The 26,761-nt window shown below is 36.0% G+C and overlaps 2 long non-coding RNA genes across 2 annotated transcripts; both read left to right on the forward strand.

Annotated features, from left to right (window-relative positions):
* The first annotated feature begins 1,304 nt into the window (after window positions 1–1,304).
* LOC135072407 (uncharacterized) lies at window positions 1,305–16,356 on the forward strand. The gene is made up of 3 exons (XR_010257428.1): window positions 1,305–1,373; window positions 1,604–1,698; window positions 16,183–16,356. It is a non-coding gene; the product is annotated as an uncharacterized LOC135072407 (long non-coding RNA).
* Window positions 16,357–25,444: 9,088 nt separating this feature from the next.
* LOC135072876 (uncharacterized) lies at window positions 25,445–26,069 on the forward strand. Its single transcript, XR_010257502.1, has 2 exons — window positions 25,445–25,753; window positions 25,839–26,069. It is a non-coding gene; the product is annotated as an uncharacterized LOC135072876 (long non-coding RNA).
* The last annotated feature ends 692 nt before the right edge of the window (window positions 26,070–26,761 follow it).

A 26,761-nucleotide genomic window follows, 5' to 3' on the forward strand; every position in this document is an offset into this window, starting at 1 on the left:
GAGTTTGCGACCTATTCTCGTAAATTCATTTCTTTCACTTTACTTACTTTCTTTTTAAAATGTTGCCATCATTGAACCTGGTTACCCTAACATGGTACATTTTATTATTGCATTTTTTTAATTATGTACCATTAAAAAAAATATATCGAAGTTTCATTCATTTCTTGATATGAAAAAATTGATCTCCCTAGAAATGAATACTAACTAATCACTAAAATGATATAATACGTTAGGGTGTTCGCTTAGCTGAAAAAAAAATTAGAAGAGCATGCATTAACTGACTAGGCGATTCATCACTAGTATTTAGTATTCGCTTAAGTATAAATTACTTACCCATTTAAACCATTTGAATAATATTTGGCCTAGGCCTACCTACTCTATTATTTCTCTAATAACAAAATTGAAAAAGTAGGTACAGTATGATAAGTATGGTCATTAAGAGCAACAGTCCTCAGACTTGGAAGTGTGATCTTTTTTTTATAAATTATTAATTACCTACATAATTTCAAAATTCGATGTAAGTACATAATGATTTCTTACTATCTAACAGGCTGTCTCATGATAATTATGGGTTATACGGTATTATTAATGAAAGTACTTATTGTTAAGATTTGGTGAGGAATGTCAGATGTTAACTAAGTATTAAATGATTGTGACTTTGCTACACCCTTACAGGGTCAATGTATGAATGCATGTATATCCTGTATGTGCTGAATATTATTATGTTAATGCAAATGAATAAATAAATAAATAATCTTTTTCATTCTAAATTTTAACCTAAGAAATTATGCCCTTTAAATTACACGCAGTAAAATGCATATTTAAATCGATGTTTATTACAAAAAGATTTTGATTTTTTTAATTTATAGTGATTCATATTGAAACTCCTCTGTGACAATTTTAAATTTTCCCATTCACTGAGCATTATTATTTTATAGTGTAACACTGAGATCAATGTAGCCATCACCGTAAAAATAATTTAAGCGCCAACATTACAAAAAAATTGAAACGAATTATTTACGAAGGCTGTAAAGATTGAAATAAATAAAACCTTTAAAGGTTATTTTGAATAGTATTAAATTGTTTTCTTAGTAATTTTACAATAAAAAAATTAGTTGTTTAATTTTATGTAAGAAAAAATAAGCAAGAAACAAATTATTGAAAGGTTAGTGACCTGTACAGTAGCGTCATCTGTCTTTACGCAAACGTAGCTGTATGCCTGGTTATTTATCACTTTGTCAACAGATGGCGCTAATGGCGCGTAAAAAGTAAGGAAGTGAACGAAATTAAAAACGAGGGAAAATCTCAGGGAAAAATACTGCCGTAATCATCATAACCTTAAAATAAAACAAAGTTAAAATTTTATAAACAAAGTAAGTAAATCATCAAAATATAGGAGTTTGCGTTAGTTTAAAAAATATATGTTTATTGTAATAGTAAGTAAAGAAATATAGGAGTTAATTTTTTTTAGATGTGGGATAGATGACACGAAAGCAAACTTTAATAATTAAGGTACCTACCTAATGTAATAATGTGTGCAAATAAATATTGAGGCAGTTCAGTAAGTATTCTTGTAAAGTAGATCATTATTACATATTTACAGGATTGGTGGAGGGAGGAGTCAGAGGCAGGAGTCTTTACGTGTGTCTTTAAACTGGCTGTCGGCATCGACATACCATGAAAATACAAAAAATAAAAGTAAGTAAAACAAAGGTATTTTAGAATACGTATGTATTTATGTAGTTAGTTTAAATAATTATGTTAGTTTAAGTAATTCACAATTCAATCATGTTTTAATTAGCTAGGTTAAATGCTTTCTGTGGCTGTAGAAGTGAATTTAAGGCTTGATCTGTAATGTGTAGGCTATGTCCGGAAAGACCGTAACCCGCTAGCGCTACGGCGGGCCGGGGGTGCTATCGTACCAGGGCCGCGAGGAGAAAACTTCAGGGGATTGAGGGTTCCCTCGAAGCCGGAGAGGCTCGCTCGTGCGTGAACAAGCCTCAGCCTGAGGCGGAGCTGCGGACGAATGTCCAACTAGAACAATAACTCCCGGCTCCGTTTCTTTTGGCTCTGGAGGAAACCGTCGGGTTTAGTGGGTAGGCGGGGAGAGTCCCACATAACCCACTGGCCGTCCCTATCGACCAATGGGTGTATGCGCAAAGCATTTCCCGACGTAAAAAAAGGCTATGTTCGGAATCTCACAGAATGACGGAGCACCGGGGTCTATTTAGTGCGAATGCCTTATCTTTCTGACTTAAGGCTTGGTATTTCTGCTAAAGTAGGTATTTCGCGCTGTCAAAATCTGCGCGCGCAATACTTCGCCGAAGACAGCGCGCCAAAGAGCTCTCGCGGCTACACAGTATAGAAATACGCAGTTTAGAAATACGCAGTTGGTTAGGTTAGGTTGACTTCCTTCCGTTCAAGCGTCACACTCACAGCACTTTCTAATACAAATCATATCCAAGTGATACAAATTCAAACAACTTTCAAAATTTTTGGGAATATATTTTATAATCGAATAAATATAGAATATAACTGCCAAAGTAAACACGATTCAAAGAGGCGTGGCGTCACCCGACCTTCCGGAAGTTCCGCGCCGGCTAAAATAATTTCAAGATTACGTCACCCGACCTATCGGTAGATCCTCGGGAGCTTGAGCGATTGGAAAAACATTTTATGATCAGTTACTCGTAGTAGCGATTATTTAGAGCTTGGATAATAAATTATAGTTGTTGCAATTCACAAAGCTTTGCATGTAGTTAATTACATTAATCAGTACACGCTTCAATTTTGTTCAGTCTTTTTGTTTATTAATAAATAGAAATATCATACTAAAATTGCATACATATTTGTTTGTATTGGTCTGGGTGTTTTCTTTCCATAATTTATGTATAACGTATGTACGGGGCTCTGTATCGAAAATCACTATGAGCAATGAGCATCACACACGGTTACCTGGAGTGCATTACCGCAGCAAAATTTTTATAAATGTTGTGCTTTAGAGAGTCGAGAGTATAGCAGATAATTAGTCCATCGTGAGCAGAAATTTGTCCACTAATAGCAAATTTCGTTCAAATTATAGTTTTAAAGTTATTAGGAAAACACAGATTTTGCTGGGGTAACGTTTCAAACATTACCCTGGCAAAATTTTTTTTTGAAAGTCGTTCTATCCCGGAACCAAATACATGGATAGGTAGCTCTTATTGCGTAGTAATTTGTCCACGAATAGCAAAATTTGTTCGTGTTCCGGTTCTCAAGTTATTTAGAATTTTGCCGGGGTAATGTTTTGTGATGTCCCAGATCTCGTAAATGGCTCAACGCAGAAGTTTGAAAAAAATACCAATGATAGACCTTGATATGTCCAAATTAGTTCAAACATTAGTCATTGATTTGAATAATAAATACCAGTGTAATTAAAAGATTTCAGAAAATCAGATAAAACGGATTTGTGAGTAAACCAGTACTCTTACAATCGAATAAAAAGGTGTAGCATAAAATAAAATAAAATTCTTACGCATGGTGGAGAAAGGGACGCTCTAGACACTCAAGTCTACAAGGAGTCACATCAACTCCAGTTTTAAATCCGTTGACATCTGCTGCATCTGCCATCTTTTTGGTTAGAAGATTCTTCCATCTTGCAGCGTAGACCTTTAGCTACAGACCTTAGACAGTATTTTTGTGAAAATTCTTACGCATGGTGGAGGAAGGGACGCTCTAGACACGCAAGTCTACAAGGAGTCACATGAACTCCAGTTTTAAATCCGTTGACATCTGCTGCATCTGCCATCTTTTTGGCTAGAAGATTCTTCTATCTTGCAGCTTTGACCTTTAGCTACAGACCTTAGACAGTATTTTTGAAACATTCTTACGCATGGTGGAGGAAGGGACGCTCTAGACACGCAAGTCTACAAGGAGTCACATGAACTCCAGTTTTAAATCCGTTGACATCTGCTGCATCTGCCATCTTTTTGGCTAGAAGATTCTTCTATCTTACAGCTTAGACCTTTAGCTACAGACCTTAGACAGTATTTTTTATTATTTATTTGTGTCAGTGTGCTCTTCTAAAGAGTGTAAGATGATTGTATGTAGGTACTATTAAAATGTAATTTTAACTCATTGGTTTTGTCTCATATTTGAGGAATGTACTATGTATCATGAGTAGAGTCTTCGTTTAAAAGGATGGGAACGATTTAAAGGACAATGACCAAAAGTGGTCCAAATGTCCACCACTAATGAGACCTATATTGGCTTATGGTCCATTAAATAGAGATTAACTTTCAGTATGGGACGAAAAAAAAATAGACTGTCAGTAAAAAGTTATGACTGTATGAAAAATTGTAGTAGTTTACGCGCTAATCTCAGAACCTACTGGTCCGATTTGAAAAATTCTTTTTGTTATGGATAGCCCATTTATCAAGTAGGCCAGTAGAATTAAACACAAAAATTGATTAAATCGGAAATAATTCCTACAAAAGATTTTTTTGCATTAATGGCTTCATTGGTTGCCCATTAAGACTCTCCTAAGTTTTCGACTTCGACGGAGTTGTGCTTAAGTGGTGGGGGCCCCCGAAAGAGGCATTTTTTCGGTTTTCCGGTTATACCGCGTAAAGGACTTACCCTATCGAAAAGTGGTCTTCATGACGGTTAAAGGGCACTTAATCCTGCATTGAATAAGACCAAATTCATATGTTTTGGACAAACCGTTCTCGCGCTAAAGTTCGGCAAAGTAGAAAATATACGTATAATTAATGACCCTCTCCACGTCCAATGGCTTGTTACCCACATGCTTCCAAGCCTTTTAAAGGGTCGCCTTAACCAGTGTAACCCTAACAAGGCTCACGAGTTTGAGTCGCTTATCCTTGTTCGTCCCAGCCGTTCCTTAACTGCGGTTGCTGCACCTCTTCCTGGCACTCTCCTGAACGACTCTGTGTTACCTAATGTGGCTGCCCCTCTTCCTTGTACCCTCCTGTACGATTTCATTGCTTAGCCATATGCCTGGTCCAAGGTTCGACGCCACAAAATCAACTTCGTACGAGTGAAAAAACAGTAATAATGCTAAATAACAGGCGATACTAAAAAATACATAAAATACACAAAAAAGGCCAACAAATAATAAAAAATGATACTTTTTGAAAAAAATCTGCTTTTAAATTCGTGTTTTTTTGGTTATTTGATAAATTTCTCCAAAAAATGCCCCTATAACAGGTGGTTTTGATTACTTTGTATTATTTTCTATCGTATTATCTTTGTAAAACCAAAAATCGTATGTGTCTATCCCTATCACAACATTTGCTATGAGCGTTTGAACAAAGGCCTGCCACAACATTATTCTCCGCTGCAGGTAGAGAAAATTTTAATTTTAACTAAAATGCTTATTTTACTTCGAAATCTTTTGTTTTTATTTGAAATTTAACTTGTCTTTATCTAAATTACAAATCTAGAGCCATTTTCAGTTTCGTTGTTAACGAAGCGTTGAATAGCGCGCCCGGAGAGGCTTAGTTCAAACGATCATTGCAAATGTTGTGATAGGGATAGAGACATGCGATTTTTGGTTTTACGAAGGTAATACGATGGAGAATAATACAAAGTAGTAAAAACCACCTGTTATAGGGGCATTTTTTGGAGAAATTTATCAAATAACCAAAAAAACACGAATATAAAAGCAGATTTTTTTCAAAAAGTATCATTTTTTATTATTTGTTGGCCTTTTTTGTGTATTTTATGTATTTTCAACCGACTTCAAAAAAGGAGGAGGTTCTCAATTCGACCCGTATGTTTTTTTTTTTTTCTATGTTTGTTACGCGATAACTCCGCCAATTATGAACCGATTTGAACAAATCTTTTTTCGGCGTATAGGTAATACCTCAAGGGTGGTCCCATTTAAATTTAATAATAGAAAAAACAACCCCCAAGGGTGGAAAATTGGGGATGAACTTTTTATACGCAATATCTCCGCCGATTATAAATCAATTTGAACGATTATTTTTTTGTTGAATAGGTATTATCAAAAGGGTGGTTTCATGCGAATTTGAAGAAAATATTTCACCCCCAAGGGTGGAAAATTGGGGATGAACTTTTTTATACGCAATATTTTTAATTTTTAGTTTTTTTTTGTGTTCACGCATTTGAAGTCGGTTTTATTTTTTTTAAAAGTTAATTATTTAGTATCGCCTGTTATTTAGCATTATTACTGTTTTTATTTTATCAGGATATACCGCTTAGTTTAAAAGTTATTACGTTTTCTTTACAATAAGTAATTGGAAGAAAAAAAATTATATAAAAAAATTTAAAAAAATCTCAAAAATTTTTTGTCCACTTTTTTGTCGATAAAAATAGGTCTAGTTTCATCTATTTTCATATGTACACTTTAACGTGACTCACACTGTATAACATCACCCTACAACCAATAGGGGCGGAGCAGCGACCACCCGACCATAATTCTGTGCCTACTTTGTACTCAGTTAATTATAAAATATGATTGCATCATTCTTTATGCACTCATCACACCATGTATGTACCAAATATTGAGGACAGATTAATCATGTACCTAATAACTTTTCTTTGCCTTTTGCACTCGGCACCAATCCCTAATTTGTAATATTCTGTCATAATAACTAGTCTTCGTTTTATATTCAATTAATTATTACCTCACTCTTTGTACCACTGTTGCACGAACAACATCAAATATATTAATCAACTATTGTCTGGTGTTTTATCTACGTATCTCCTACGAAGAAGCTCTATCTACAACAACCAAAGTATCCAACTCTTCACAATTCCAATATTGTTATCTTTCTTCTGAGTCTATTTTTTTTTCTTTTAGCGAGAATCTAACACGGCACACTAAGCGACATGACATAACATGCATAGATTAATCCAAAATGTGCGATGGATAGAATGATATCAAGAACATTTTTCAGATGAAAAGGTAAAAAACATGACTTTTCATTCAGTCATAACTTTTTACTGACAGCATACTTTTGATTGCGGTTTGGTTATAATGAATCAGTATTTAGTAGACTATTTTACTACATAGGTCTCGTTAGTGGTGGACATTTGGACCACACTCCATACATTTTTGGTCATTGTCCTTTCAATAGGTAGACAAAATTGATAATTCTCAATTATCAAAAATTTAAGCTTTCTCCAGTAACACTGATATTATTATACTGTGACTCATCAAAGTCATCATTGTCAAAAATATTGACAAATCGCGAACTGTCACGGCCAAAAAACTGACACGCGTCCGTCCTCCGTAAGCGCCACCGCGCGACTGATTGAGATTGTCCAAGCCGTCATGGACGATTTTTTCCACATTTTTTAACATAGTAACTAAATAAGACGCAATATAAAAATTTCATCCGTTAAAAGCCCTCAAGTTATTTCTGAACTTTAGTTTAGTAAAAGATTTAGAATCTCAAATCGCTTAGTTTAAAAATAAAACCATAAATAGAAAACGAATAGAGGTAACTTTGGAAATTTATTCTATCGAGTCAACTTCATCAAATCGTGTTTCCATCCGTTAATAGCCCTAGAAAATATCCTCAACTATGCCCAATAAAAATCTTAGCCTTTAATTTTACTGTTTAGTACCTCAAAAATGAAAAATGAAAACCTCATTTTCGCCATTTTCTCTGCTACCCGGCCTTAATGAGCCCGGCATAAACCTACCCTGTCCCCGTAGGGTAGGTATGTACCTATGCAATTTAATGCATTTACTTATGCTCGAAAAAAAATGCTTCTGTGGCTAAACCAATCCAGGCGAATTTGCATGCAGGAGCTAAGTAAGTAAATACCTAGTTGACCAGACTAGACTATAAATTAGGCAGGCAGTGGTGACGTCACAGAATACCTACATAATGCCACTTGCAGCTATCTACGATCTCGCGCCAAAACCAGTTAGGACGGCCATACTGACTGCATTTCTGCCAACTCATTGGTGGTCATGCATATGCATCGACCTAACACTTAGGCAAAATTTTAACGGCATAGTATTTGGGGACATAGCTTGCCGTGTACCTACAAACTTTGTTATCTATTAGATTTGTTAGAACTCAGTTTGTTTATATCAGTCACCGTTATCATCATCAAGTCTTCTTCTTCTTCGTCGATACACTCTTGCCAGAGTGGTTGTGGTCGTCACACCAGGTCCGGTGGCAAGCCTTACAATCCGTCGCCATTCCTTATCATCAAGTAATTTAGGTTAAATTCTTTAATTATTTTTTATCAGAGGCCAATGAAGGATAGGTTAGGTATAGAATAAACGCTAGACAAGTTGGCGAGGGCAAACTGATGTTCTACATTCACCTATTTAACGGTCGGATAAAATTTTGGTTCCTCAAGGTTGCATTGCATAGTTACATCTACTATTTTTGTATCGCGCTAACATAGCGATCATAGTCTGCGTATCGGTGCTAACAAGCGGATTTGAATCCCGTTAGGTGAGTGACCTACGTCACGTCATGACTTACGTCACAGAATAACTAATAGTTACGTTTATCTATCTGATACTTATCTTTATTTTCTATCCGATCCGTGCGATGGGTTTTTATAGAGTCGATAACAATAGGTAATTTCTATCAATCAGTCAGGCATAGAAATTTAGAGCCGAAAGGCAAACCTACTTACCTTTTTATACTAAAACGTAATAATTTGTCGTAAATCGCTCTTAATCGCTCCAAGTCAATGGTGTCGGTATAGGACTGGCCGTCTTATGATCCAAGGAACATGGGTTCGAACACCACCGCTGCTGGACTATTGTGGTGATCCAACACGTAACACAATCATATTTATCTTGCCTAAGTAACCTCTCTGTGGTCTAGTTTTAAGACCACCTGTCTTAAACCCAGAGGTCTCGGGTCCGATAGTCCAATTTCCAATGGGGGCTGTACTCGTTTTTTTTTAGTGGAGTGGTAGAGCTTGTTCTTCTAAGTCCGCCTGCCGTCTTACATAAAGTCTGTCGCCATAATCAACCTACCCAATTAGGAAATTGAGCCCTATGTTCGCCAGTAGACGTCCTATGGCTGAAATGATGATGATGATTAATCCTAATTCCATATTAGATATTTTTTCTACGATTAGTTATGTTTTAACTATTCGCCTTGGACCACTCACCACAACCGGCACAGCCGCACTTTGTACTGTCAACACTCGGGTACAATTCCGGTGCGCTTGCACCGACGCTACATCAATAGGCTTCGGCCATATTTAGATGTGGCATGTGCTCAGTTTAAAATAACCACTTTCCAAAACGAAAGGTGTGTAGAGTAGAGACGTGGTTTTGTTAAAAGCATGATGATGAGTATAGTTTTGTAACCGACTTCAAAAGGGAGGAAGTACGAGTAGATCCATGTTGATTATGTATAATGTGCGACATTATATGTATATGTTACGGTTAATGTGATAAATTGAAAATTATGAATAATAACCGGTTATTATGAATAATTACCGACACTCGCGGTAAAAGTGATAAATTAATAACATTTAACAGTGGTTATTTAATCATTCAACCTTAGTACTAACAAATATCATAAAAGAGAACAACATCTTGTGTACGTGCTCTTGTACAGCCAAAATTTTTGAACGTTTTGATATCTTAAATTAATATAATTTGGCATAATGAGTTTGGAATGTTTTTTGCATAATATTACTTTTCCATGATGCCCATAACATAATGTTTTGATTTAAAGTGAAAAATAGGTTAAGGTGCGGCGGGGGTGGCCCTTGGGCCACCCCTAAGCCGCCTATTTAGTTTTATACACACATAAATGATCCCATATTAATCACATTTACCAAATCATGCGGTAATTATTCATAATAACCGGCGATTATTCATAATTTTCACATTTATCACTTTGACCGTAACATATACATATAATGTCGCACATTGTCAATTAATTATTTAAGTAGTTTATCCTTTTGGATAAACTACACTTTTACCAGGATGCTTGTAGGTATGTTAAACACTTCTAAAATGTAGTTTTCCCTACCATTTTACAAGTTACCATGTTCTTTTCGTAGTATTTTTTCATGGGTTAGTTTATTGCTACCTATCATATTCGTTATACCAATATTCCCCGTCCATGAACAACAATGTAGGTTACCTTAAAATATATTTTCTGATAGGATGTGGAAGTAAAATGAAACCGCAAGACTTCCATATGCCGTAATCTGACGTAAATCAAAATGTACAGAGGACCGTCGACAGCTCGTCAACCTAAACAATGTGGAATCTTTTATAGATAGATGTTAGTATCAACAAAAATGCGTAGTCTGATATTGCTGTCTACTGTACCTAATTTTCCGATTTTCGTCTGCCATTAGAATTTTAACAGCGACTTTTAGTTCAAAAGCATTATCGGAGATAGATCACCTTCGTGGCGGAGTTTTGGGCTGACACTGTGTAGGTTTGTTCATCATCATCATCATCATGTCAGCCATAGGACGTCCACTGCTGAACATAGGCCTCCCCTAATGCTTTCCACGTTGATCGATTGGTAGCGGCCTGCGTCCAGCGTTTCCCTGCTACCTTTACGATGTCGTCGGTCCACCTTGTAGGTGGACGTCCCACGCTGCGCCTTCCGGTACGCGGCCTCCATTCCAGAACCTTCCTGCCCCATCGGCCGTCAGTTCTGCGTACTATGTGCCCTGTCCATTGCCACTTCAGCTTGCTAATCCGTCGGGCTATGTCAGCGACTTTAGTTCGTTTACGGATTTCCTCATTTCTGATTCGATCTCGCAAAGAAGGTTTGTAGGCGTAGGTTTGTTGTCGACACGAAAAGAAGAAGATCGGAGATAGTGGTGGAAGGTTGCAATAAAATGAAACTCATATCGTCCCTCGCATGACTAACTACCCTATCTCAGTCTTTTAGCGATTTGATAACTCAAGTCCTAACGGACTACAAATTTTTTCCTGCTTCCATTGTCTACGATTTTCTCTAACTCACGTATCTGTATGTACCTATTTTTCCTCCCACAATGTCCGTAAAGTATAAACAGAAACTAAATTTGAAATGACCTAACTGAAAACCCGTGGTTTTGAGAAAGTGGCAAAACAGGTGAGATACAGGCCAAGAGCTTCCTCGTTGTGAATAAAAAAAAAACTGAGATAGGATAGTTAGTCATGCGAGGGACGATATGAAAACGCATTAGATTTCATTTTATGGTCGCAGCCTTACGTTGTGACACCGCGCAACGGTTAGTCACAGCTCGCTTGACATCCGCGATTGGGTTAACCACACATCCTTAGCATACCATTATCGTAGCACATTTTCTGTAATTTAGAATAGACAATCGCACTGATTTTCCATGTGGTTTTTCTAATTACGGTAAAATAGAAATTATTTGTAGGTATGTAGGTACGCCCTCTTCAGGGCATTTAAATACATATAACTTGCTCTTCCACCACTTCTGGACAAAATAATATCGGCTGGTGCTGAATAGAAGAAGAAAGAGATAAAATATGCATATGTATAGAAATTATAAATGTCACTCGTCGAGTAGAGACTATTTCCATCCCTCGTTTCCATTTCTACAACTTCTGTGAACACAGGATCCATAGCTTGATACCACTTACCAGTAGAAACGCAACCAGTAGGCCTAAGATGCGCGCCGTGATAACTTTTATCGACGTCAAAATGTATGGGCAAAATCGATAAAATGGCGTGATAACCGCTTATCGCGGCGCGCATCTTAGGCCTACAGAGAAGGTCAAGTGTGTCCCAGTTCCTAAGGGAATGTCAAATGGTAGAGTCAGTCGTTAGATCATAAATTAGGCTAGAAGTTAAACTATATCTATGGCTCAATTTATCCATTAGGACGAATTGTTTATGAGTTACACAGTAAATATAAAAATAAACAGTATTCATGTTTCATTATCAAATGATTAAGTAGATGTGTCAAAAGCAAGATCATAAAACTAATGACGTCACTCTATATTGTCGCTTCCTTATTTTATCTAAAGTCGGCTGATACGAAAGTATGCTAGTTATTTCATCTAACAAACATTGAACGTACGTAGCTCAGTGCAACCAGTGCGCCCGCACTCGATCTAGTAACACAAAACGTATATTAGATCTGGTAACAAAGAAATGAGTTACATTACAATATTATTCATTGAACCATGTAATGACTCAACTACAATGATAATTGTTTCCAAGGAAACCTTTGTCCACATCCGTGTCAGCAATTTATTCGTAAAAAATGGAAAATAGAATTATTGTTCGTGATAAAAATTAAATACAAATTATGGGGTTTCTGCAGATAACTTCACATGGTATTGTAAAATTTTCCAAATAAATTTTCATAAAAACAATGAGAATGGTGCACGTTAAAGACAATATTTAAAACTTAAGTAAATATACATACAGACACAGTGAATGCATTTTCAAGTTTTCAGTTACATCATTTGTCTTTACTTTCACCTAGATTTATCTAAGGTCGACTATATCAACACATTTGTTAAAAAATAACAGTTATCGGGTTATCAATGCTATTCGTGTTTTTATCAATCTTTAATAGGTCGCAGGCCAAAGTCGCAGGGCATGATGACTTCTGAGTAACTACGAGCACCTATATAAATGTCAGAAACTATTAGTAAATTAATAGAGCAGCATTTTTCTAATTAGTATGCCGTTGAACCAACAACAGAACTATACCTAATATACTGTACAGGTACCTACTACAGTAGTACAGTACAGGTACGGTTCATCATCATCATCATCATCATCAACAGCCCTTTATAGTCCACTGCTGGAATATGAGCCTCCTCTACTTTAGTGGAGGGTTACTTACTTATTACATGACCTGAATTTAAATTATGTGCCTGTAAACAAAGTAACATAAGTAACAGATCCAGTTTCATAATCTCTACGGAGCGATTTCAGATTGAACTGTCACTACCATTACTTCGGCTAGAAAGCTTGTTTTGTTTTGTTTTGTTTGACAACTATTAGTACCAAGCCCTTATGAACTGCGAGAGTTCGTTGTCAGTGCGATTTGAGTGCACGCGCACGCGGCGCGTTACGAAATAGGCGTTGCTTTGAGCGGGTCGTTCGCAACACGCAGGCTGGTACGTCACGATCACAATATCACAGGGGAATACTCTGTGAAACGGATTCGATACAATCGATAACACTGAATATACCACGTTTTAATACGGTTCGGTTACATTTCATCACATCATCTAAATCAAATTAAGATAGAAATTATCAATGACAGGGTAAGACTATCCAACTTTATCAGTAAACATTCTCATTTCAGTTCAGGAATCCTTCTGGGTTTCTTTCTCTCTCTTTCTTCTTCTTCTGAAAGGTTCTTAGGTTGGATGAATTCCCCTTTTATTCATGGACCACTTATTTCTGTGGTCCTCAGTTTGGTTGGCAAGACTCTGAGAAACATCGAGATGATTGTCCGATAAGAAAATTTATTCCGTGAGTCGAAACGTTGAGTTGAGTTGAGCAGTTAATTTTATGTTACATACCTTTGATAGCTCACACAGATGGTCTTTTCCCTATATCGAATCAGTAATGTTAAAGAAAAGAGGATAAAGCTACAAGGAAGGGTAGAGTCGACTAAAAACAAAATCGTTGACAGAGTAGACCTCTAGCCTGCCTGAAATTGGTGTAAATGCGTAGGTATTGCATCAAATAAGGGCGAAAGTGAGTCAATTTAAACACGCGAAAGCAACATATTTCGCGTACTTCCGAGTAAATGAATTGAATCTAATACATGAGTAGCTAAATTGAAAGTGGATTCTAGATTGTTCTAACAATTTTCATGTTTAGTTGAGTTTTCAGTCGTTAGTTTTCTTTTATTCATTTTCCTCATTTCTCCTTGTTGTTGTTTTTGTGGGAAATCTTTTATCGCTATTTTAGATGCCTTTGATTGATTATACCTAAAGTCGTGTTCTAAGTTTATTGTTTTAAACTTTCATGGTCACTAACATCGGGATTGCTACCATGTACCTTTATTTTGAGTTTCCGATATTTCGTCACTGTTGCAAGCGCCATGATCACGGAGTAACTGAGGAAACTGGTGTGTGAAATGTTATGGGCAGACATATCGGAAATTAAGATACATGGTAGCAATACCGTCATTAATAATTATCGTGTTCTTAGTTGTTTCAGCAATGAAAGAACAGAAAACATCTGTGAAAAATTCAACTGTCTATATACGGTACGTAACATACGGCCTGGGGACAGACAGCGAACTTTTAGTAATAGGGTCCCATTAAAAACCCTTTGGGTACGGAATCCTAATAAAGAATTGTAGGCTAAAATACTGATACAAAACTGTTTAAAAATGTGGATCAGCTTGGAACATGTGAAACAGAAAAAACAAATAGGTATTCAAGCAATGTTGTTTGTTCCACCGTCATAACAGCCACATTGTTTTTTTAATTAGGACAATTAACAATGTCACCCGCGGAAGACATGAACGTAATTAAAAAACGTAAACTGATAGGCTTCTGAATAATCACCATTAATCAACTTTAATAAAATGGGGCTATGGCTTTTTGAACTGTTTGATGATTGTATTGAGGGAGACCGCGAATTGATGGTATAATCTTCATAATATGCTTGATATTATCGCCAATGCCTGTCTCAAAAATACAACTTATAAGCAGAACTTGTCCTATGGTCACCTTTAAGCACAGATAGTGTGGACGTATACAACTTCTAAACCAGGGAGTTGAAAAAATTAACGTGATTAAAACAATTTACAACCGACTTAAAAAGTGAACTAAAAGTTTTTTGTTGTTAGTTGAAAATTCTTTTAGTTCTCGCGAGACAGAGAGTTTGAGATTGTTTTTTAAAAAGAAAAAAAGATAAGAAAAGATTCGTTCTTTGTTGCTTTTTATCATACTTCACGTTACAGGTACGTGAACATTCCGTAAATTGCGATTTCTCTAAATAATGAGCAGTCTTGCGTTAATTAAATACATCTTATTAAAAGTACTCGCATAGTTAAGTATACAAATTGTTGCTTTAAAACCTTCACTCATTTGGCTAAAACTTTTCAAAAAGTAGGTATAGGTACGGGCACGGCGTGGCCTCTATTAAAGGTAGGTACTTATAGGCAAAGATACCATAGAATAAATACCAGTTTATTGATACTAAAGTGTAGAAAATGCGGTCGTTGGTAACCAATTAGGCAGATAACTATTCAGTATTTGTGCTAATTTGTATTCTACGATAATACACAGATGGGTTAGGCATTTCATCTATCTAACTACATGAAAGTAACTAGTAATATTACGCTACCATTTCAATGATTACGAATGTTTTTCAAACAGGATTTGTAATGGCAGATTTAGACAAAACAGTCAGATGAATATTTTGAAGAACATTAAAGTAACTTAATTGAACAAGGAAAAAACTGTGTTAATGTTTTTTGTCCTATATGATATGAAACGTGCAAGCAAATGTAGAAGTTACTTTTAAACTATATGACATCATCGTCACTTCTATTCTAAATGTTAATGTACCACTTATTCAAGTCAAAAAGTCACATGGCCACAAGCTTACTTACACCCAATAGCTTGACTATCTACCGAGCTTTGGTTCAAGTGCCTTGACCCCATGGATCATCTCTGATGAACAAAAACAGATAAAAAAGTCAGAGTTAAAACAGGCCATAGTCTCCTACGTGGTCGACTTTTTATACGTCGGCTCCGATTCTGATATTATTGCTCTATAATGTTTTAAATTAAAATTATTAAAAATTGTTAGAGGTACTGATTCTACTGATCAATGTGAACATATTTTCCTTATTAATCAATAATTTTCCCAGATACATGTGACAGAGAATGAGTAATTTCTATAGTTGTTTATTGCCACCATATACCAATATTGGTAGACATTACAATAGTACATTGTGAACCCAATTGCAAATCCATCAATAAATAGAGAGACACTGACCATTCTTTGTTACCTGATAAGTATAAATCTATGTTTTACATTGTATATCTTTCTATTTTTCTGAATTATTATCTCTGAATACCTACCTACTACTCGTAGCATTAGGTTCCTAAAATGGTTTATTCTGTGACACATTTTGTTCCCTTGGACCCATACTAATGTATTATTTTCTGATTATAAATATCAGTATGGGTAAGGAACTCGTATAAAAGTGCATAATAAGTGCAGGATAAAGAAAAATGATTGATTTATGTTGTTGCAGAAATCAACAGAATCGGGCTCTCGCTTCTTGGTGCTGAGTGCTGTCAGTGCATCGAGTGCGCGTGCACCGACCGCCCTGACGATGTAGGGTGCCCATGACTCACGCCTTTGTTCAAGATATGGTGTGAAAGGCTACATGACAGTGTGACGTCAGTATACATATAAGGGGCGGTTGTAGAGGTAAGGAATTTTTAAATATTTTGGATACAAGTGGTTGTAAATTAACACTAATTGTGATTATCATTTGTTAGTTACTTATCATGGATTAGGTTACTGGATTTTGCAAAACATAAACAGTTTAATTTTTACTGATTGTGTCTATCTTGTGTGTATCTTGTTATATCTTTTGATGTTAGGCGATTTACTCTACATACTCGTAGATGGACATAGACATAGAAAAAATATATTTTGCTGTGTCCAACTAAATCAAGTTCTTATAACTTTATGGTCAACAGTAATTAAAAATCTCAAATGTATTTATCAAAAAAAATTAACACTCGTTTGTATGCAGTAGGTAACTTTACAAAACTCTACTTTGAACTACATGACTCAATAAATAATCTCCAATTTGAGATAAAACGAAACAAATACAATAAACATTTTTAGTTCACGATAACTGGCCAATTAGGTTTATCGGTCCATGACAAGTCCCGGTTATGTAAGAGTAGGCGCACACCGTTGATTTTTAGTTGGCCGATAGTTGTGCCCGATTTCAAATTGTATGAAGAATCGGCCAAATCGAATCGGCGTAGTGTGCGCACTCCCATACATGCCCATACTGATCAACAGCCCGACTAAACTATCGGCCGACGAAAAATCAACGGTGTGCGCCTACTCTTACTCTCAGTGCAAATGCCCCCACATCTGTTTGATGACTCTACGTGAATCACGCCTTTGTTAGTTTGCATAATCAAGCACTGGCAACGAGTTCGTCTGTCTTTGTTTCTTTATGGCTTATCCTCGTAAGACCGAAGAGTAAATTTTGTCGACTTCTAAGTATCGCCGAATGTGCTTTCAGAAGAACGAATAATTTGAAGTAGTAAACGCCGAGCACTTCGAGTAAAAAAATTTCTATGTTAGAGATTTTCTTTTGCATTCATATTTTCAGGGGCCCTATATAATAGTGCATAGAGCTTATTTTAGGTGAAAAATAATAAAAAAAAGTTTTCTCTTAAAAGAACATTCGGTATTACAGACTTTAAAAAGGAAAAGTAAATAAATTGATTTTATACTTTAAAATAAAACATAAATGTAACCTTCTTAATAAATTAATACTACATAAAGATACAATAATGATATTAATAAATGTAACTGAAAAGATACAGCGGTTTTTATTTTATTTAATGTTTCATAATTAGTACTTTTAAAAGTACTATCGGTTTTATGACATACACTAATGATAGGTTAGAATGTATAAGAAGTAAAGTGAAAATTCATGTTAATTATAATATTTTCTAAACTAAAAATCAGAACGTTCTCATGGTAAATTTTCTCAATCATATCATAATTTGAAAAGTCCAATACTCAATTCCATCTCAATAGAAAAAATATACAAAAATAAAACTTTCACCATCAAGACCGAATGTTCCTTGCAAAGAACTATTATTTTCAAACGAAAAAAAATCTTACGAAACTACTTCAAATTGGGAAAAATAATTTTTTTGCTTGTTTAGCAGTATTTTAACTTAAATTATACTGATCAGTTTTGCAATTAAACTACGTTAACGCGAAGAAAAAAAATTAATCGCACATCACGTCTTCTCGGACGAACCACCTTGTCAAAGGAAAATGATAATTTGACAGTGACGTTTTGTTTTTTTTATATTAATAAGTTTGGATACCTGATTTTGAATACTTTAAGCCATAGACTATCACTCTTTCTTTTCGATAGGCGCGAATTTTTGAACTTAAATTTATCGCTAAAGTTTTGGTTCCTCTGAAGGCACATCCGGCGATACTTCGAAATCACCTCCGAAAATGTCTCGGCGTTACTGACTACAAAGTTTTAGTTCCTTCTGATGCACATCCGGGCTTACGAGGTTATGGTAATGAGGTTAAGAGCTATCGATGATTGATTCAGATAGATTTTAGATGAGGATTTAATTATTTGCTAATTAATTTGTAAGAGTCTTATTGAATGCATTTAATGCTAGCGATTTAATCTAGCCACGGAGCTGCGCGAGCGCTGATTTAGCATAATTTTATCACATAAAATTCAAGGGCTGAAACGTGTACCTACATTTCTTTTTCTTCCATCACCTGGTTCATACATTTGGGATTAGTGTCAGAGATGGCATGGCTTAATAATTGGGCTAACTCTATGTCTTGCCTTTCGCAAATTAGGAACACGAATTATTCTGGAATTCTATGGATCACATTACGTATTAGTTTTAGTTTTTAATAAAATATGTTGTTAAACAAAAGTAAGTAGGGTTCTCATGACTGAAAATTAACCATATTTTTTACTTTTTTAAAATAATCAAACCCAAACCATTGGGTGATTCTTTACTCATTATAATTTGACATGCTTGCTTATTGTGCTAGATAAAAAAATATTTATAGCCACCCTACTAGCATAGCACCCATGGTGATTATTTGTACATTACGCAAGTACCAAGAATCTCCGCAAATTATAAGTTACAAAGACATTGAAAAACAACTTATGTCTGAACTATGAACGTATTAATCATTGGCGTCGCATACATGATGATTATACGTCATGGAATAAATAGCGAGTGCCTCTGGTATTACATAAGAATAATAACTATGAGTATTATTTATACTCACCATGAGTATACGAGTATAGTTTTGGGACTTCTTCGCTAACTCAAATTGCAAACTTTACCGCGCGGTATAGTAAAATTATGTTTGCCTTCACAGCTTCCTTATAACAGTATAATTTTAACGTATAGGTATAATTTTGCTAACCACTTATAATGGCTTAGTACAGTTCCTAGCCGATGACCCACAGGAATCTTATGGACAATCTTATGGACTGTTTTACATGAATTTTGCAAGTAATAGAGGCTTCATAAGAATCATCAGTCTGTCATCTATCTATAGCATACCTTTATAGGAGCAATCACTTCCAAAACCTCACCTAGGTCGTTATTTCATGCTACGTCGTCCAGTCCATGATCGGTACACTCGGGAACCTTAATCCTAACTTTGAAGCCAGGGGCTTGGGGCCATAATATTTTTTCCCGTATGTTGCATAACAATTTTAATTTTTCTGCCCACCTATGCAAACATAGGCATAGTCTTAAGCTATCGCGGGCCAGATTGATGGCAGTGGCGGGCCGGACATGGCCCGCGGGCCGTAGTTTGGAGACTCCTGCTCTAGAATTTTCAGTTACCATTTAGTATTTAGTAGAGTCATTCAGAAGCTAATTCTGTATAATATAAATTCAGCAGAGCTACTGTGGACGACACGGTAATAATTATGATCTTACTGTGGTAATAAATAAATATTCAGGGATTAATACATCGTGTGGTACCATCAGGTAGCCATACAGAAACTTGCTTGGTAGTTGGAAAACTCTAGCGTCAGGTATAAGATTGTTTTAAAAAACGTTTTCTGTCACGTTTATTTTTATCTTACCTCTTGCTAATGATTTATTTTCGAAGTTTACTCTTTAAGAATGCTTGGGAAATGTAAACATCCTGGCAATAAATTACACTGACGATATGTTTACAATTTGAAAGGTGTTACGCCTATACGATGAAACTGCAAGAGCTTTTATACTGTAATTGTTTTTACAAGATAAAACACTTTCCATAACCAAACCCTCACATTATAAGTTTTTTTATGTAGAAAAAAAAATCGCAGGTATTGCAATCACACCTCATGAAGTTAAATGTGATGCAGTCTAGAATGGCCCGTAAATGTAATTTTCAGGAGACCCAAAATCTTTAAACTTTATTTTTCCATTTGGAAATACTTTTGTTACTCCTGAAAATTACGTTTTTTGACATTTATTTCTGGTGTGGTACAGTGTGGTACCCCTCATTTGTAAAACTTCTTATTTCAGTAAAGTGCATACTAGGCTATAGACTGATAATCCTATTTTACACTATATAAAAACTAAAATAACAATGCCTAAATGGAGTAGGTACCTTTGGGGGGAAGTAATCTCCAATATAAACCACAAACCATATTGTTTGTTGTTCGTTCAAAAGACCACAAATGAATTCAAGTACCTACCAATTTGATTGAAGCGTCCAATCAGGTCATTGTGTGGCGCTTGCGCTTGTTAGGCCATTTAGCGTCAATTGGTATGCGCGCGCATCTGGCTGGAGGCAGTTTTGCTAAATATTCCACTCTGAACTTACTTGTATAGTACAAGACTTAAGAATACTTAAGAACTTGGAACTTACCAGCCACCTGAAAAGTCTTGATCAGGCCCACGAAGGAACTGAGCTCCACCAAGAATCCTCAACCACAGAAGATCTAGCTATTCTACCTCCAAGTTTTTACGGCTAACTAATAACACTAACTAAACCTTAACCTCTATCACTAACTAAACCTAGCAGAAAATTTTGCCCTCACTGGGAATCGAATTGGGATCCTTGGGTTTGAAACAGGTGGCCCATGCCACTAATAGACCACAGCGGCTGTTGCAACTCTCCTGCTGGGCAAGCTTACTCTACCAAAGATCGCATCTGCACCCCCGGGTAAGATAAGTATAAAAAGCCCATATTTTTCATATTTTAAATGGGTTATGGAGCCTAACTGTGTGTCGAGGAGAAGGTAGGTGCAGGTAGATGAGTGAAACTCAGAGTCCAGATTTGAAGTGATGATTTATTTACTATTTACAAAATGCGCTATATTTATAGTACACAGAAAATAGACAGAAACATTGGCTGTCGCACACGACATGAAAACATTGAAACTTTCAGAGCTGGAAAAGCTCCTCAAGCTACCAGCGCGCGTCCCTTCAAAAAAAAAAAACGCGTTCCCGCGCGCGCCCCATAGAGGAAGCGGGACAGCAATATCTGTCCTCTCGCGCGTAGGTTACATCCACACGGAGCTCCCGCGGCGGGTGTGCGAGCGAGACAGCCTCTCGGACCTCTCGGCCGGAGGTTATAAATATAAGCGGCCTCTTCGCGGCCTATCTCGCAGTACGGCGGCTGACACGATGCGACTCCCACAGGGTATTTTTGGGGTGCACAATAGCGCCATTTAAGTCAATCAATAATTATAATTGATATTCTTGGTAGTAAGAAATTGGTTTAGTCATATAAACATGTTTTTTAATAAGACTGCTGTCCATTACAGTGGGTTTATTACCACTGATAAAGTCCAAAGTTTAGTTTAGACCGGTCTTATTTAAGAGCATGTCCAATAAGTACATAAGTATAATAATATTATGTATATTATATACAGGGTGTTAGGTAAATGGGTATATGAGCCGACACTAGCCCATGTTAACATGGTCATATAAATGGTATGGTGAAGTCAGACATTTGATATCATCATTTAATTTTTTTTAAATTTTCATACAAAATAAATTTTATAAATTCCGATTTGTATGAAAATTTTAATTATTAAAAAGAAGATCAATTTTCTGACTTCACCATACCATTTATATGACCATGTTAACATGGGCTAGTGTCGGCTCATATACCCATTTACCTAACACCCTGTATAGCTCGATATGTTAATATGAGCTGACCATTTCAGGCTTACTTAAATTTTATCACTAGGTAAATTACAGGAATGTTTGTAACCAAAAACCTATTTGAATAATTTTATTCGTTTTTTTTTTGTTTTTTAACCAAAAGGTATGTAGCAAAGGTCTGCCTCAAGGATTTCCATAAAGACCGAACCTGTTAAAAGTGCTTTCGAGTGCACGACATATATTATTTACATATTTATTGCATTAAAGATAAGCTTCAAGAGAATGTAAAAACGCAACCCTTCATTGATCTATTGGGTTCAGAGTAATTATACCAGTTGTGATACTCAAATAGATATATTACCGATAAATGATTGCACTTTAATATTTATTTGTGGCCCGATGTCGTAGTGGGTTCATCATCATTTCAGCCATAGGACGTCCACTGCTGAACATAGGCCTCCCCAATGCTTTCGTAGTGGGTTGCCTTAGGTAAATGGAGTGGGTTTCGGGTTCAAATGCTGGTTAATTTTTTTTATTATGACCTGACCTAACTTGTATAATGCAGCAAACCAAACACAAAAAACCTGCCACATAAAAAGTACAAGTCGTCAACATCATTAGGTATTTTGAAATAAAGCCGTCAATGCCAAGCTGCCAGGCTGACAGCGGGCTTGGTGTGTAGTAGAACAGTGTAGAGTCATAGAGGAGCTTTCAGACCGCAAACGTAGACTGTAGCTTTTACATATAACAAAACTAAGTATTTACTAGTTTCTGCACAGATGTTCAAAAGATCAAATTGCCAATAAATTGAGACTCTTAACAGATGTCAAATACATTGAGGCTGATTGAAGTTCAATGAGTAACTAATTAGACATAGTAATTAATTCTGATTAATGCAGTAGTTGATTGATTCAGTGCTTGGTATTTCAAGGATCGGAAAATTTATAGGTATTATACCCGTATTACATGTGATATAATAACTTAGCTTATTTATTCCATACTTACCTACACACTTTTTTTCTCAAGAAGTGTAGATTTAATAAAATAAATATAATATTCGCTCTACTTGCACATTTTTGTGTGGAACATGAAATCTTGTGGTTTTCTTTCTGAAATTTCGGATGAAAACCACACAAGCTCGTATGCACAGCGCTGAACCTGGCAAGACTGAAATTATTAACTTGTTTTAAAAGGTTTTTCAGACAGTGAGGATGTAGCATCTCCTTGTTGAATTCTTAATACGAAGCTTTTGCACGAGAAAAAGGTTAGCAATTTTCTTCTTCAAAAGATACCTGATACTTAAACTTTTTTGCGATTTAGTACGAAAATGTATTTTGCCATCGATCGCCACGTTTACGTCTGTCTACGTCCCTGGTGTCTAAAACTATTTGCTAGGTATTTTCCATTGCAGCATCGCTGGGTATTTTCCAATTTTTCCTAGAAATTTTAGAATGAGGAAGGCACATTTTCCGCATGGCTGCCCCAGTTGAATGTTAGGCTTACATAATTCAATAAAACCTGGTATCTAGATTGCATTCTTCAGCCATACTCGGCAAGTCAGCACAACTAATTGAGATTTATTAATGCTTAGGATTCTATCACTGGCGCCAGGCTTAAAAAATATCTCGTATTGTGAACTTTACTATATTTTATGGCACTGGACTACCTATTCGAGAGTCGACCGATCAGTTAGTCCGATCTTTGACTACTATTATTTTGGTGAATCCACTCTTAACGTCAAATTAAACTTCTTATTAAAATTAATGTCTCTCGCCAGTAAAAGAGTATACCATTGCATTCGACGCTTTTTTTAAATACATAATTAATAATGACAAACGCGACGCAACGCGACATACGCGACATGATACTACGCGACACGACGCTACATGAAACTTAACTGCACATGTGCAATCATGCGTGTTTGTTACCTCGTTGATTTTATCGCCCTCGTTACGTTTGGTTCGTAACACGTGGCATCACGGCACTGCCAAAATGCCCGTTCTGGTGCAGTGTCGCAGATTCTATTGTGCGCATCTCGGAACAGTCCACAGTGCTTTTAAAGTAGAAGCTTATTTTAATTTAATAAAGTTTGTGTTATTTTCTTATATCACAAAGTATGGATTTACCTGATGAAAAGTCTTAGACTGCTGGTGGATGGTAGGTGTAAATGAAAATAATAATAGTCTCTTACTCGCTGGGAAAAAGAAGCTGAAAGTGACTAGAAATCGTTCGTCAAAGCATATCGTCTTACTGCTGAATATTGACTGTGCTAGTTCACGCCTGCGCCCTTTTCGTATCCAGACGTCAATCAATATTTTTATTTAATTTTTTAACAGCACCTTTGACTCCTAAAGTTTAACCATTTTACTTGAGAAGCAAAAACTAACATTTAAAGTAAAATAACTTGATTAAAACTTATCCACACTTGGTGCTAAAACTGCTAACTACTGAAAATTACTTTTGTTAGAAAACTCTAGGTCAGGAAATGCACGAGGTACGTGTAGAAAAGCGGCTAGGTTAAATTTTTCAGTTTTAAGAAAATTTAGATGGCAGCCATTTTATTATGGATAGAGTTTTATATATCTACCTATTATGTGGTAGAGTCGTAATATTTCGGGATTAAATAAAAATCAATATGTATAAAACACTCGCGCTTATTAAACAATATATTTTGTGTCCAGTTAAAAGTAAAAGAATCATGGATTTTTCCTTGTTAATTTATGTTAGCTTCTTACTTAACGCCCGAAGCGTGAAATGCAAATGACCATTTTCTATAGTCAGCATCTTTTACCACAAGGTCAGTCCAAAGGGTTGTTCACATAAGTGAACTACAACCTACGATCGTTAGCACCATGCCGTATAGAAAGAACAACCCCATGTTGGCGGGGATGAAAATGTGCTTTGTTCTTAATAGAGGGCGCAACGTGGCGACGTTGTTCTAATTTCTGCCTCAGCTACACACTACTCGCGAAGTTGACTGAAGTAGATATAGTGTGGCACACACTTCACTTTACTTCGAGCAACCTCGCCTCGCATCTTGACTTGACTGACTTCCGATTTCCCGAGTGTGAAAAAAAGTGTCTGACTACACTACTGTGCCTCTACCATGAGTTGCCATCGAAAACTTGTATTCGTATACTACAGTCGATAGAGTTTAAACGTGGATCGATGAAGTTTGCATTAAAATCATACCATGAGTTCAATTACCGTATACTTTACTCGCCAGCGATAATTCGATGGTTTTGTGATGTTATGTTGGTGAACATGTTAACGTATCCAACTTCACACTCTATGAATGGATGAATGAAAGAACGAATGCCGCTCCTTTCTAACTATATAGAAAAGATAGAGTAGGAAATAACAAAAATGTCAAAAATAACACTGCAAAATTTAAGTGTCCTAGAACAGTGCTTAAAGCTGAATTAACATGATGATTTTAAATTTGTATTGTTTATTTCTTGTCATTGCGACTTTGACGCAGCTGTTGTCATGACAACAGATAACAAAACATGTTTTGTTGAAGGATTATTGATGAATAATTTTCCACAAAAAATTGGATTTTAACCACGATAGGAAAATGAGAACCTGCGACTATCCGTTTAAACCGATTGTAGAATTTATGGAAAGGTAAGTTAAGTAAAAATAAACATACTATGTAGTGGAGGAATTTCTAAATTAAACGAATAATTTTGAGCTGGTTTTTTTGGAGAAATACAACCTTTCCAGCATAACTTCCACGTGCCTAGCTAAAATTCAGTAATATGAGTGCTAGATTTATATTTTCTAGATACAATAAAGTTGTTTTTCTATAGATATGGCGATCTGAGTAAGCCCACTGAAGGGCCCCAAGAAAGAGCCAACAATAGTCAACGATGGGTGGAACTAACGGACACGCGAACGTGAAATGCTGATGCCACCGGCGACACGAAAACTACTGACAAATTGAGAAAAGTGTGTATAAATACCTACTACTTTATTCATTTTGATTGCTTTTATCTTATTTCGTCATTATTATTTGTAATGTTTATTTGTTAAGGTGTGGAGTGACTTTAAACATCAAGAAGAAGGCAACTCGCATACACAGAGCTGCCAAGGGAACACTGGACTGGTGGCGGTCCAGGTTCTACCCTGAAGCCAAAAGATTTAGAGCAGAGTGCTTGTAAATAACTACTTGTAAATTAAATCCATAATAAAGACCTAGGGTAACTGGATGGATATACCTACCTTATTATTGTAAAACTTAAGATATTATAATTAATTAAATACATTATATTGTTTTAATCTTTCATGGTCACTAAACATACATGGTAGCAATCTCGTCAGTAATAATAATTAAGTAAATACATATCCTACTAATATCCTACTTAATATTAAAAATGCGAAAGTTTGGATGTCTGGATGTTTGTTACTCTTTCACGCAAAAACTACTGAACGGATTTTGATGAAACTACAGTATTATTGTTTATAACCCAGATTAACATATAGGCTATAATTATGACGATCTGTGACAAACTAAATTTCACGCGGACGAAGCCGCGGGCAAAAGCTAGTTGAAAATAAAATGATTAATTTTTATTGACTATTTATTTCACAAAACCTAATAGGTACATAATACGGAGACTGATTAAAAACAAAAGTAAATTTCAACTTATGAAAATACATATTCATTGTCGGATTAGCTTTCTATCATGATCTCGTAAGGCTGCGTTTCCACCAGAGATGTGCGAGGATGGGTAGCGAAGGATGTGTTTGTAAAGAACCAATAGAATCGCTTCATTTACCTCGCCTCGGTCAGCACATCTCTGGTAGAAAAGGCTCAGGCTGTACAACACTAATGAGCATTTTCAAATCTCTGCTACACATCCTCGTACGATACATTTTCCTCGCACAGCTTTGGTGGAAACCCGCACACATTTTCACAGCACAGCTAGACATCTTCGCACGACACAATTCCCTCGC

The sequence above is a fragment of the Ostrinia nubilalis genome, chromosome 6, assembly GCF_963855985.1.
Source record: "Ostrinia nubilalis chromosome 6, ilOstNubi1.1, whole genome shotgun sequence".
NCBI lineage: Eukaryota > Metazoa > Arthropoda > Insecta > Lepidoptera > Crambidae > Ostrinia > Ostrinia nubilalis.